General features: G+C 40.4%; 2 protein-coding genes across 3 annotated transcripts in view; one reads left to right on the top strand and one right to left on the bottom strand.

Annotated features, from left to right (window-relative positions):
* Positions 1–14,139, bottom strand: part of LOC124124654 (neuropeptide-like protein 29) — a 234,840-nt gene that overhangs the window by 184,638 nt on the left and 36,063 nt on the right. The window lies entirely within an intron of this gene.
* The window catches only part of LOC124124657 (solute carrier family 23 member 2-like), a 49,404-nt gene that overhangs the window by 6,925 nt on the left and 28,340 nt on the right, over positions 1–14,139 (top strand). The window contains exons 1-2 of one of the 2 annotated variants that reach the window (XM_046487876.2): positions 5,320–5,428; positions 5,529–5,659. The gene's annotated coding sequence lies outside the window, so the exon portion shown is untranslated. Of the gene's footprint in view, positions 1–5,319; positions 5,429–5,528; positions 5,660–14,139 lie in introns of those variants that run through there. The other variant, XM_048393234.1, reaches the window with a different exon arrangement.

Consider the following 14,139-nt stretch of genomic DNA (forward strand, 5'->3'; position numbering starts at 1 on the left):
CTCACGTGGTAGTCTGTCTCCTAGGCCTGGTCCTGCGCCATGACTGTGGAATTTATATTTTTTAGGTATTCTGTTTTACTAAATTCCTAGGCAAGTCTAGATCATACTAACCAAGTCTAGTTTAGTTGATTCCATAACAGCAGAAGGAGAAAGGTTCTTCCGAATAAAACAAATATATTTTAAAGAAATGTTTTCATTGACTATGTGTTACTCTATCTGTCCCCAGATCCTAGAGAATATATTTGAAACGGACTCCAAGTAAAGAATGATTTGACAAGTCTAGATTGCCTAAGTTCTGGTCCTGAAATCAAGCATCGTTCTGGGATCCATTTGTATTCTATTGAGTAGATTTATAATTTTAACTACGTGAAATTGTATTTCTGGGATGTTGGTTGATTTTAGATGTGGGTATTTATAGATAACAAAAAAATATGAAATATATATTATTTATGATGTAGCTAAGGTATGTGCACGTTTAAAAACTGTAGTTTGTAGTCAACCAAAGAAGATATTCAACACTTTAGATTGTATATTGTTTTGAAATGTCTCGCCTCATGAACACGTTCCTTATTTCAATATTGTATTCAATTCCACCCATGACTGTACACAACATTTATATATTTACATGTATACGACGGCTACATGGGCAAGTATAAAGGTAAACACAAACGTGTGTTTGTTTAACATTTTTGTGTGTTGAAACACTGTTATATTAAAGGGAAATATAACCATTTAGTCTGTTCGGGTAACCAATTCTAGCTATTATTTCCTGAATAAAATATTATCTACTTCAGGCATACACATATTGTTTTGTGTCATGTGACACCAGATGTTGTTATCAACCAATACTCATAACGTAAAAAAACATAGAAATGTGAAACATCAATGCTAGAGAATAACCAAGTTCGATTTTCCAACGAAAAAAATTCCTTTTGGCGTGAACGTTGACAATAGCGGTACAAATATATTAATGGATCACTGAAAATCAGTGATGACGCAATTGTTTGCAAAAGTCTGTTGCCTCCGATGAATAGATGAAGTTATTCCGAAACAGTAAGCCCTTAGAAGTCTTGTTTGCCAGCCGGGACCATGTCAGTATATCAGGTGTGAAATGCATTTACACGTTGAACGCATTGACAGAGAGTATTAGTTATCTTGAACGGTTGGTGAAACCGCGCAAATCGAAACAGTTCATTTATGGTGTAGTATTTCCATTGGCAAATCAAAACAGTTCATTTATGGTGTAGTATTGTCCACATATTGATATAAGACTTTATCACTGTCTTCAATTCCAAAATGTTAGATTTAAACTTTCGGACCCAACACAAGCCAAACACAAGTATTTATAAAAATCCCTACGAGATTTTATTTCGTAGGGTGGGGGAGAGTTTATTTCGAGAGGGGCTGAACTGTACCGGTATAAATTCGCCGGGAGGGGGGGTGGGTGTGGGTGTGGGGGTGGGGTATTCTTGGGGCGAATATATTTCGTGACACCGGAACTACTGATGTAACTGATTTCAGAGATCTTATTAATCCTCGCAAACATTCGGTTTTAACACTAACTACGTAAAAACTGTCAACATAACCACGCCGTTATACTCTGATTAAAGATCTTAAATATATTCCTTAATACAGGCTACCATTTGAAAATGGTATCAGTGTAATACCAGGGGCTAGAATATCATGGTGCAACCAGGTTTCTGTTAAACATACAACATCATAACTATCTAATTCAGCACTGATTAAATCTACTTTAAAATCTACTAAGACTGCGTACGTTTACATGTATAATCTTTATAAGCAAAGTAACCCAAAATATAGATAATGTGTATCATCTTCCCGAAATGATTAGCATGTAGAATAGATTCAAAAACACCTGTATTGAACATCAACCGGCATCGTCAAAGCAAAGTGTACATGTAATTGTTACAATGGGGCTGGCGGTGAATATTAATGAAGAACATCTTGTTAAAAAGACACACCGAAACTGATTTGCATAACTGATGACCACAACATATTGCAAAATATCAAAATAGTAAAAATGATACAGTTTAACCTCACACTGAAGAGAAAACAAGAACGACACAGAAAAGTAAAATAGTACGTCTTATAGAACTGAGATAAAGTAATCTGAGAAGGGATTCATACGTTATATACAACTTAAAAATATAATATTATGAAAAACGAAAGGAAAAGTGGGCCCCCCTCCACCCCCCACCACACACCCCACACAAGTAACTAAATGTATAATTCAGAAAAAATAAAGGAGATAAAAAAAAAATGAATAAAAAAACACATAAACAAATTAACATTAAAACTATTGGCAACTGCATGGCAAGTATTTATAAAACGACCGGGGGAGGAAATATTCTGGGGGGAGATTTTATTTCGTAGGGTTGGGGAGAGTTTATTTCGAGAGGGGCGGAACTGTACCGGTATAAATTTGCCGGGGGGAGATTTTATTCTGGGGGCGAATATATTTCGTGACACCGGCAAGAGGACCCTGTTGATGATGTTAGGGGGAGTTCTGGGGGGGGGGATAGGAATGCAGTTAGCTGTTTCTCACTTCGAGGTTTTCAAAGACCCTTGTGCCACCCAGCACAGCACGGGTTATGCCCAGATGGCTAACGTCATACCTTTAACCCCTCCACAACATTTGAACTCGTCAATAGATCACCGAAACCTGGCCCTTCCCCAATAGTAGACTGCCCAAAGGAGAAACCATGGCAGTGCTCAGGAATTCTTCTCTACCTGACCCCTCTCTCCGGGTGAACTCAAGATAAGCAACCCAACCTATAACCCTCAGCTGGAATAGATGTATCGGGATATCTGGTTATAACTGACCACAGTGGTGCTGTTACCCCCTATTCATCATTAAATCTCTGTGCGCCACCTACAGTGCGCACCTTGCAAACTTGGCACCTCTGGTGGCCTGGCACTGGATGTAAGGTCAAATAACCCCAAACACTCTGTCCCCACTGGTGATATGTCACCAACCTATGTGTCAATTACGGTAGCATTTAAAGTATCTCACGTTGGATTGGGTTTCATGAGAGAAAAGTACAACAAAACTACCGAGACTCGCATACATTTCGTATCCGACACACGACACATACATGGAATAACATGTTGACGGTAAACTTCCACGCTAGCCGCACAAGGACTATGAAAACGCGTCAGAGGACGAAACAAGAACAACAAATGTCACCCAAACTCAGTACCCCACAATGACTTGCACAACAGGAACGGACTAAGATGAAAGGTCACTGAGATTTCGTTAAACAAACACATCAATAGCATACAACACGCGACACATACCTAGAATGGTGGCAGGTTTCTTGTCGAGGAAATAATGCCGCCGAGATGGGTTCTTGTCGAGGAAATAATGCCGACGAGATTGGTTCTTGTCGAGGAAATAATGCCGTCGAGATGGGTTCTTGTCGAGGAAATAATGCCGACGAGATGGGTTCTTGTCGCGGAAATAATGCCGACGAGATGGGTTCTTGTCGAGGAAATAATGCCGACGAGATGGGTTCTTGTCGAGGAAATATTGCCAACGAGATGGTTTCTTGTCGAGGAAACGATGCCGACGAGATGGTTCCTTGTCAAAGAAATGGATTGGTGATTCACTTAAAAGGTGGACATAAGCTGACGAGATGGAGTCTTGTCGAGGAAATAATGCCGACGAGATGGTTTCTTGTCAAAGAAATGGATTCGTGATTCATTTGAAAGGTGGACATAAGCTGACGAGATGGAGTCTTGTCGAGGAGATGGACACCTTGGTGCACTTGAAGAAGTGAGCTTAGCAAGAGCGAGTTCCCTGCCGCCACGGTCCCTTGGAGGTAGGCAACACGTATTTTCAGGATATCGAGAGGTGCCTGCCGCCACGTAACTTGATAACGTAAGTTAATTTTGTTGCCCGGACCGAATAGCCACCTTCTGCAGGGGATGATAGTCGGTTCCGTCATAAAGGACATGGGTGCCAGGAGTTATTGACGTTACAATAACAACAAAACAAGGAAATAAAAAGGACACGAGAGACATTGACATTGACACCGGTAGAGAACACACATACACTACAGACAAGTTGGCTAACGAACCGACAGGTACAATAGTCAACTATACCACGTTGGGGCCACCGAGAGATAATTGCAGTCCAGGTTGTAGTGCTTATTGGGCAGGTACACTTTCAATAACACATGACATGTCATGGCCTCTTATAAGACCGAACCCGATACACGGTAAAAAAACATGGCCAATCTAAAACGGCATATCACCAGTAGTGAAAGCTCACTCCCACGAGTCACCTATACAAGAGTTAACGTTAAGCCTATGGTGTTGATATTCTTAAATTAAAAACAAAACAACAACAAAATACCAAATAACAGACAGAAACAACGACTGTGACAGTCATATGTTGGCTGGCAACTCCTATGATAGACTTACATTTAGTCTCTCAAATCTTATATTACACAATATCCTTCTTGACTCTAAAAATAAAATAAAAATTCCCTATGCTTATTTCAGAATAGAGCTAGCTTGAGCTGGCTAGACTTGCTTTTGTATGCATTTCTAGATTATTATTTTTTTTATAAAATAAATATATTCCACGGTCATGGTGCAGGACTACTCCTATGGTCTCACCATGTCACGTACACGAATATAGACATAATATATTTACACAAACATCCATTGGGATACCTTTGAGTGAAGATTGTTGCCTTAGAATTATTAAACATTACATTGGTGTGTAACCCTTTCGAAATTTCCATCCTTCTTATGGTATTGAGAATTGAGAATCACATAGGTGTGTGTGGCTTTTCGCTCGGTCAGATACCAAAGAAAGTCCACTCGTTTCGTAAAAATGGTATCTAAGGAGAACCAGTGTAGTATTATCTATATATTTCACTCGAGTTATCTGCCTGCATAACACACCTGCATTCTAAATACATGGTAGCTATTTATCTCCCCTTGACATGGCCAGCGTGAATTTGTGTAATTGATTTGTCATTCGTCCAGCTGTGAGTCATTTGTTCGTGAGTTATGCACTTGATCCTGTTTTTGTTGTTGTTTAGCTTCGCACTCACGCAGGTTCCATTTACATAATATAATTAACTTATGCGACAGAAATGAGATTCAGCGCATCACGTGGACTCGTGCTGTGAAATGAGATTCAGCGTTTCTCGACAGCTGTTGACAACGGCCTGTTGCACTTGTGGACGTTTTTAAATGTTCGCCAATAACACGTGGCTATAAGACCCTATAAAGCTGTATAATAGACATTCTCTGACGCTGTGACATGCTACAACGGTTGTATATCTTACATAACTCCACGTGTTTTATCTTGTTTACACGTGACCATAGCCTGATAAAACAAAACGTGCTTATCGGGGAATGACCTAAAACTCGCAGCGGATTCTTCGCTTTGGTAAGAAGTACTAACCGATAATGTAATTTTTTCACTCCCCTGTTTTAGCAGCGGGAGACTTCGCTTAAATATTTATCGACTATTAATTTCGTCCCTGCAGGCACTTCCACGGTCCCACGCTTGGCAGTGTTGACTCTCAACATCCTTGAAACTAGGTTAAAAGAAACAAAACAACACAGCACGATCTGTGTCAGGCACCGAGTCTTGAACAGGCTGATTTCTTGTCATTAGGTGAGTAACTGTGTTTCTTCACTATAGAACTTATGATTTTCTTTTGCTACTTTATGTTCAAACCTTTTTTTCGTTATCATGTGGCCGTGTTTCGGCAATGCTCAAGCGTGAAGTCCAATGTTAATACCTCAGTGAATAGCCTACCGTGACGTATTTCCAGGAATTTCCCGCGAACAGGGTTTAAATAAAATGGTTTGTTCGTACATTTTTAAACAGGGTTTACGATATTAGTTTTGTTGTTTGGTTAAGAAACATATACCTCTGCAAATAGCCTTATTCACAAACGTGGTATCATTGGTTATTGATACAAACATACACAGCTTGTCAAAATATTCGGTTGATTTTGCTTTATTTTTATACTATTTCAACGCCCACGCTTTCTCATGATGTTTGTGAGTTTTGAGTGGTTTCGTCTTTAGATGAAAAGAAAAAACCCGCACACACTATAGAGGGTTAAATGTTGTTTATGGAATCATCTACTACCCAGTGTGGTTTAGGTGTGTTCGTTTTTTACCAGAACGCGATACTTATATATGTATCTTTATTGCTTTTTTGTATATAAGATAGTGGGTGAGTGAGTGGGTGAGCGAGTGAGTATGGTTTGACGCCGCTTTTAGCAATATTCCTGCAATATCACGGCGGGGGAGACCAGAAATGAGCTTCACACATTATACCCATGTCGGGAATCGAGCCCGGGTCATGGTACAAAAGTCAATTAGGTTGTAGTGCTTATTGGGCAGGTACACTTTCAATAACACATGACATGTCATGGCCTCTTATAAGACCGAACCCGATACACGGTAAAATAACATGGCCAATCTAAAACGCCATACACCAGTAGTGAAAGCTCACTCCCACGAGTCACCCATACAAGAGTTAACGTTAAGCCTAATGTGTTGATATTCTTAAATTAAAAACAAAACAACAACAAAATACATAATAACAGACAGAAACAACAACGACTGTGACAGTCATATGTTGGCTGGCAACTCCTATGAGAACGATCTTTGGCTCAGGGTCTCACCATGTCACGTACACGAATATAGACATAATATATTTTCGCTGTTACACAAACATCCATTGGGATACCTTTGAGTGAAGATGGTTTCCTGAGAATTATTAAAAATTACATTGGTGTGTAACCCTTTCGAAATTTCCATCCTTCTTATGGTATTGAGAATTGAGAATCACATAGGTGTGTTTGGCTTTCGCTCGGTCAGATACCAAAGAAAGTCCACTCGTTTCGTAAAAATGGTATCTAAGGAGAACCAGTGTAGTATTATCTATATATTTCACTCGAGTTATCTGCCTGCATAACACACCTGCATTCTAAATACATGCTAGCTACTTATCTCTCCTTGACATGGCCAACGTGACTTTGTGTAATTGATTTGTCATTCGACCAGCTGTGAGTCATTTGTTCGTGAGTAATGCACTGGATCCTGTTTTTGCTGTTGTTTAGCTTCGCACTCACGCAGGTTCCATTTATATAATATAAGTAACTTATGCGACAGAACGCATGACCAGTGTCTCTATGGTACTAAACCCTTTAGTGTGAGATTACAATAAAATACATTGTTTCCTACTAAACAAAGTCTAACAAAATCGTCCTCATTAAATGGGTACTAGACATAATTCATATAATTCACATAGTTGATTCAAACGGCGATAGCGCAACGATGCTGAATTAACGTGAAGTTCCTCGACACCACGTGCAAATCACGTGGACTCGTGCTGTGAAATGAGATTCAGCGTGTCTCGGGAGCTGTTGATAACGGCCTGTTGCTCTTATGGACGTTTTCAAACGCTCACCAATAACACGTGACTATAAGACCCTATAAAGTTGTATAATAGACATTCTCTGACGCTGTGACATGCTACAACGGTTGTATATCTTACATAACTCCACGTGGTTTATCTTGTTTACACGTGACCATAGCCTGATAAAACAAAACGTGCTTATCGGGGAATGACCTAAAACTCGCAGCGGATTCTTCGCTTTGGTAAGAAGTACTAACCGATAATGTAATTTTCTCACCCCCCTGTTTTAGCAGCGGAAGACTTTTACATTACATTTTTACACAGGGTTAACGATATTAGTTTTGTTGTTTGGTTAAGAAACATATACCTCTACAAATAGCCTTATATATGTATCTTTATTGCTTTTTTGTATATAAGATAGTGAGTGAGTGAGTGGGTGAGCGAGTGAGTATGGTTTGACGCCGCTTTTAGCAATATTCCTGCAATATCACGGCGGGGGACACCAGAAATGGGCTTCACACATTATACCCATGTCGGGAATCGAGCCCGGGTCTTCGGCGTGACGAGCAAACGCTTTAACCACTAGGCCACCCGAACGCCCCCTTATATAAGATAGATAAGCATGGGCTGCCATTCATTCCAAAATACAAAGTTGAAATAAAGTACGCAATAATAGTCAAATGTTACGAATAAAGAATGAATGTTACAAATAAAGGTCATTTTTTTACATACAAATAATGAACTCAAAATACGAAACAATGCCAGTGAACATCCTGCAAACAAAAGACGTCATTTGGAGTGAGTGAGTGAGTTTGGTTTTACGCCGCTTTTAGCAATATTCCAGCAATATCACGGCGGGGGACACCAGAAATGGGCTTCACACATTGTACCCATGTCGGGATTCGAACCCGGGTCTTCGGCGTGACGAGCGAACGCTTTAACCACTAGGCTACCCGACCGCCCCTCGTCATTTGGAAAGAAAGAACAATGTGTACTAAAGAACGTCAGTGCTCAAAAAGGACACCAGACTGCTGAAGGACAACGTTGACAATAAAAAAAAACAAAAAAAACGCCAGATGGCGCTGCAAATTGTAAAACATTCCGAGTTTAATCAGTTTGTTCCGCCGTGTATATGATAAATGCATGCTGAAGTGCTCATTGGTTACGTCATTCATCATGCACTCAGCGTGTGACGTCATATCCATTATGTGTAATATAACGCACGCGCGGCTCTGAGTACCTCAGACTACGCTATTTTTATTCAGGGGTGTAAAATGTTAATTTCATGTCTGATGGTGTAAATGTAACTGCAAATATTAAACCGATTCGAAAAAGAGACACAGCTAAGTATTGACCGAGATTTTGTTATGCATACAAAACAGCACATTTTGACACACCGATATATATATCGTTCGTTTTCACATATGATCGATTTATTGCACTTGATTTTATCCAGACCTGATGTATAAGCCCCGAAGACACATCACCCGCCCCCCATCATCCACACACATGCCCAGATATCCGTGGTCACTAATTTGCTTTTTTGTTTTTGAATTTTCAGAGATAATATCCCATATTTAAATTTCAAAACACACACGAGATGTAGCGATATGTACGATGTACCTAATTTTCAGAAGTCGTTTTTAGTAATCAAGCACCCCCCCCCCCCCCCCCCCCCCCCCCCCCTCAAAAAAAAACATTTGTATCCGAATGAGATGAGAGAAGGCGTTATGCTTTGAACTACGCTCCGATATTATTCGGCTTATTCTGTGATATCAGTAAACTAGTATATGATATAGAGATTACTACACGAGTAGTCTGTCAGATACAACTGATCTTACAACGAGTTGTTTCAAAACGCATCTAACGATCGAAAGCGAGTGAGATACGCCCTGTAACAACGAATTGTAAGATCAATGGTATCTAACAGGCACGAGTGCAGTACAATCTCATTAAAATCAGACCTTAGTTCTCGCTACCGCTGAACAAAGATCTGAGAACATCCCATTAGGGGTCACGTCAGAACGACCTTTCATCCGACCAATCAGAGCATCGCTTACCAGATTATGAAAGTGACAGTCGGAATGAGATTTCTAATCCTGCAACCTCGAAAACTTTAACTCCGAACGATAGTTACGGGTTTAACAACTGAATCCATACACTATAGACCATATGTTAGCCATTTCGGAATGTTCTTTTGTTCAGGTTTCAAATTTATAATCGAGAATTTGTCAAAATATGTTTCGAAGCGTAGTCGCCAATTTGAAATTAGTGCCGTAAAGCACGAGAAAGCTGCCTTCTGATTAGTCATTCCATTGGTCAGTCAAAGTTTGCGCAAGGTCGGTCTGACGTGACCCGTAATGGGATGTCCTCAGATCTTTTTTTAGCGGTAACGAAAACTAAGATCTGATTTTAATGAGATTGGAGTGCAGTAATGTGTTTCTTACACACCCTAAAATCGCACCGATAGAACCGATGCAATTTGTCTAGCCTCATGATTGCCGTAGCCCACTAATACATAACACTACTGTCATAAGTGACGTCACCCTTTGTACTGCTTACTACTCATAAATAATGTGACCCTACACAAAAAGGTTTCCGCCATATCTGTAGATTATCAAGGCGATGATGATAATGCAAACTAGACAAAAACAAAGAACACCCTGGGTGCCGAGTTAAAAGTTTACGCCTCAAAGAAATTACCAAATATGTACAACAATGTTTACTTCCGTATGACATCACTACCGGTGACCGACTTTTACAAAATGGCGTGTTCACTGACAACAGTCCGCGGGATTTCCAGAGGAGGATTTTCGTTGATTGAGGGATCGTATATATACTCACACGCAAAAGAAACGCAAGTGGTTTTAAGCAAATAGGTAACAAACACGGAACCATAAATTTATACGAGTTTTAGCATGTAGTGAAGCCTGATGGTGTTATCAATATTTTTTGTTGCTTTTTGATAGCCCCGAGTAAAAAACGCAACATAGAAAACGAATCGCCAAAACGCACCATTTCAATGAATATGTGGGTATCATGCACCCATTTCTCGCGAAATCGAAAATGCACGAACTGTCACGACCTGTTGTGGGTATAAAACTGTGGCCGATTCTTGGACCGTCTCCTGCATCGATACAATGCTACACAGACCACAGCTGACCTTGCTCGGAGCGGTCGTCCTAGGGTCACCACACCTCGACAAGATCGGCAGATTACCCGTCAACACCAGCGACATCTGTTCCTAAATGCAAGTGAAAGTGCTCGACAGACCATAGGAACAAATAATCGACACATTAGCCGTGACACTGTGATCCGACGTCTCCGTTCCAACAACCTCAGATGTCGCCGACCAGCACGTCGTCCTGTTCTCCAACCACAGCATCGACAAGCACGACTTCAGTGGGCACAGGGTCATCGCAATTGGCGTCATCGTGAGTAGAGGCGTGTCATCTTCTCTGATGAAAGTCGCTTTTGTGTCTCCCATGCAGACGGAAGAGTCAGAATTTGGCGGCGTCGAGGTGATCGTTTCGCTGACAGAAACGTTGTGGAAAGGGATCCATAGGGTGGACCTAGCGTCATGATATGGGCAGGGATTGGACTTAATTCGAGACTTGGACCCATGTGCTTTCTGAATGTTGGTTAAGGTCGGGGACACGGCGTCACTGCTCAGCGGTATATCGACCAAGTGATCAGACCCCACGTTGTTCCATTTTTTGCACAACATCAACAACACATTTTCAAGCAGGACAACGCTCGTCCCCATGTTGCCAGAGCTACCATGGCCTTTCTGCAACAACACAACATCTACCGTGGCCAGCCTTCAGCCCTGATCTGAACCCAATCGAACACTTGTGGGATGAGGTTCAAAGGCGTCTGCACAATGTGCGCCCAGTCCCTACAACTGCCGATGAACTACGCACAGCTGCTCTGGATGTGTGCAGGAGGATCCATAGGGCCTTCACAAATCGTCTGATCCACTCAATGTACAGGAGATGTGTGGCAGTGATCAATGCTAATGGTGGTCACACCAGGTATTGACTGACATTTTGGGTATTGACCCGAAACTGTGTAAGCCAAAAAACAATTATGTCATCTGCCTTTTAATCCATTAAACTGTCTTCAGTCAAATTTTTGTCAATCTTGCCCTATTAGTATTTCTTGTCTTTACTGTTGAAAATAAATAACATGTATACTGCATACTCGACTTGCGTTTCATAAAGTATACATAAATGTGTCACGTAAGTAATCAGAAACATTCTGACAATCTGCGTACTGTTATTTGTTTACCATGTTTTCGAATGTAACAAAGAGAATTAGTCAGAAATGCAGATAACTACCGTCATCGTTGTGCGTGATTTAGCGTCAGTCATGGCGTCACACAGGACGGAAACTTTTACGGCTTCTGTTGAATTTACCACATCATTGTAATGTGTATATGTGTAATTCCATACTAGCTTAGTGCAACGATGCTCTTCCCATGATTATTCTCAAACGCGCGATCGAGCCAATGTATGCAACAATTAGACGAAAGTACCTCTAAAAATCAACACAGTGTACAATCTGAATTTTGCTTTGTTTACAGTTTTCCGAGAACAGTTTTCGTTTCCATACCTAATTTATTTCGCATGATTTCATCTAGATAATTTGCATTGGCGGCAAAGACCATTTGTCATTTGTTTCTCAAATGTATGAGGAATTCAGGGATGCAAGTATAGAAGCTGAGTTTGAAATATACCTGATCGAACAGGCGTCTCATAACCGGCATTTTGTAAACACAATCCAATATGGCGGAACGTACACTTCGGCGTTCGTGTATGCGTATTTTCCCAAACATCCTAAACGATTCTAGGCTTATCAGCGACGTTGAAGAATTATCATTAGTGATTTGATGCCCGTCATGACTTATATGCTATTTTTCTACTTTATTTTTTCGAGTAAATATCCGATATTTAGATTTCTAAACACACAGTAAATAACGCCGTGAATTGTGATTTGGCGAGATTTACGATGTACCTAATTTTTAGAAGTCACCTTTAGTAAATGTGCTTTGCCTAAAATGACAGTAAATGATAAACAGAAGGGGGAATTCAAAACTGTGCTGTGTATTAGTTTGCTGATGTATTTTGAATTTTAATCGACTTCGAAGTGAGTGTGGAAGAGGAAACACACGTGTCGCTGTGGCATCCATGGAGTTTACACCCTAAACAATGATAACGTTGACATAACAACAGGTAATGTAACTGATAATAATAACAAACAAACTCGCAGACGAGGACGAGTTTATTTTTATTATTAATTACACGGTCCTGTGGTTCAATACAGACGTAGGTGAACATTCGACTGAAGCACGTGAAACTTGAATGACTTACACTCAGGAAAGTAGTCCGTCATCATCTGACCTCAGGTCATCACCATGGAATAGCCAATCACGGGCCTGGAATTCGATCTCACACATATGTTTGATACCAGTTATTCAGGGATGCATGTATAGCAGCTGAGTTTGAAATATACCTGATCGAATAGGCGTCTCATAACCGGCATTTTTATTAACAGAATCCAATATGGCGGAACGTACACTTCGGCGTTCGTGTATATGCGTATTTTCCAAAACATTCTAAACGATTCTAGGCTTATCAGCGACGTTTCAGAATTATCATATAGTGATTTGATACCCGTGATCGCTAATATGCTATTTTTCTACTGTAATTATTCGAGTAAATATCCGATATTTAGATTTCTAAACACACAGTAAATATTTAGATCTTATATAACGCCGTGAATTGTGATTTGGCGAGATTTACAATGTACTTAACTTTCAGTCACTTTCAGTAATTTTAAATTGCCTAAAATGACAGTAAATGATAAACAGAATAGGGAATTCACAACTGTGAAGTGTATTAGTCTGCGTGATGTATTTTGAATTTTATTCGATTTCGAAGTGAGGCCAGGTTGAAGAGGAGGGACATATGTGTCGCTGTGGCATCCAGGGGGTTTACACTCTGGAAAAACGATAATGTTGACATAACAACAGATAATGTAACTGATAATAAAAACAAACAAACACGCAGACAAGGACGAGCTAGTTTATTTTTATTATTAATTACACGGTCCTGTTGTTCAATACATACGCAGGTGAACATTCGACTGTAGCACGAGCAACTTATGAATGACTTACACTCAGGAAAGTAGTCCGTCATTATCTGACCTCAGGTCATCACCATGGAGTAGCCAATCACGGGCCTGGAATTCGATCTCACACAAATGTTTGATACCAGTTATCTCAAATGGGTTTCTCACACACAGGTGTGTAAGAATATCTGATCTCAGGTGGAATCATGATGGCAAGCTGTGACTATCTGATCTCAGGTGGAATCATGATGGCAAGCTGTGACTATCTGATCTCAGGTGGAATCATGATGACAAGCTGTGACTATCTGATGTCAGGTGGAATCATGATGACAAGCTGTGACTATCTGATCTCAGGTGGAATCATGATAACAAGCTGTGACTATCTGATCTCTGGTGGATTCATGATGGCAAGCTGTGACTATCTGATCTCTGGTGGAATCATGATGACAAGCTGATGACTATCTGATCTCAGGTGGAATCATGATGACAAGCTGTGAATATCTGATCTCTCGTGAAATCATGATGACAAGCTGTGAATATCTGATCTCTCGTGAAATCATGATGACAAGCTGTGACTATCTGATCTC

This window comes from Haliotis rufescens, unplaced genomic scaffold (assembly GCF_023055435.1).
Source record: "Haliotis rufescens isolate VD_foot unplaced genomic scaffold, xgHalRufe1.0.p SCAF_12, whole genome shotgun sequence".
Taxonomy (NCBI): domain Eukaryota; kingdom Metazoa; phylum Mollusca; class Gastropoda; order Lepetellida; family Haliotidae; genus Haliotis; species Haliotis rufescens.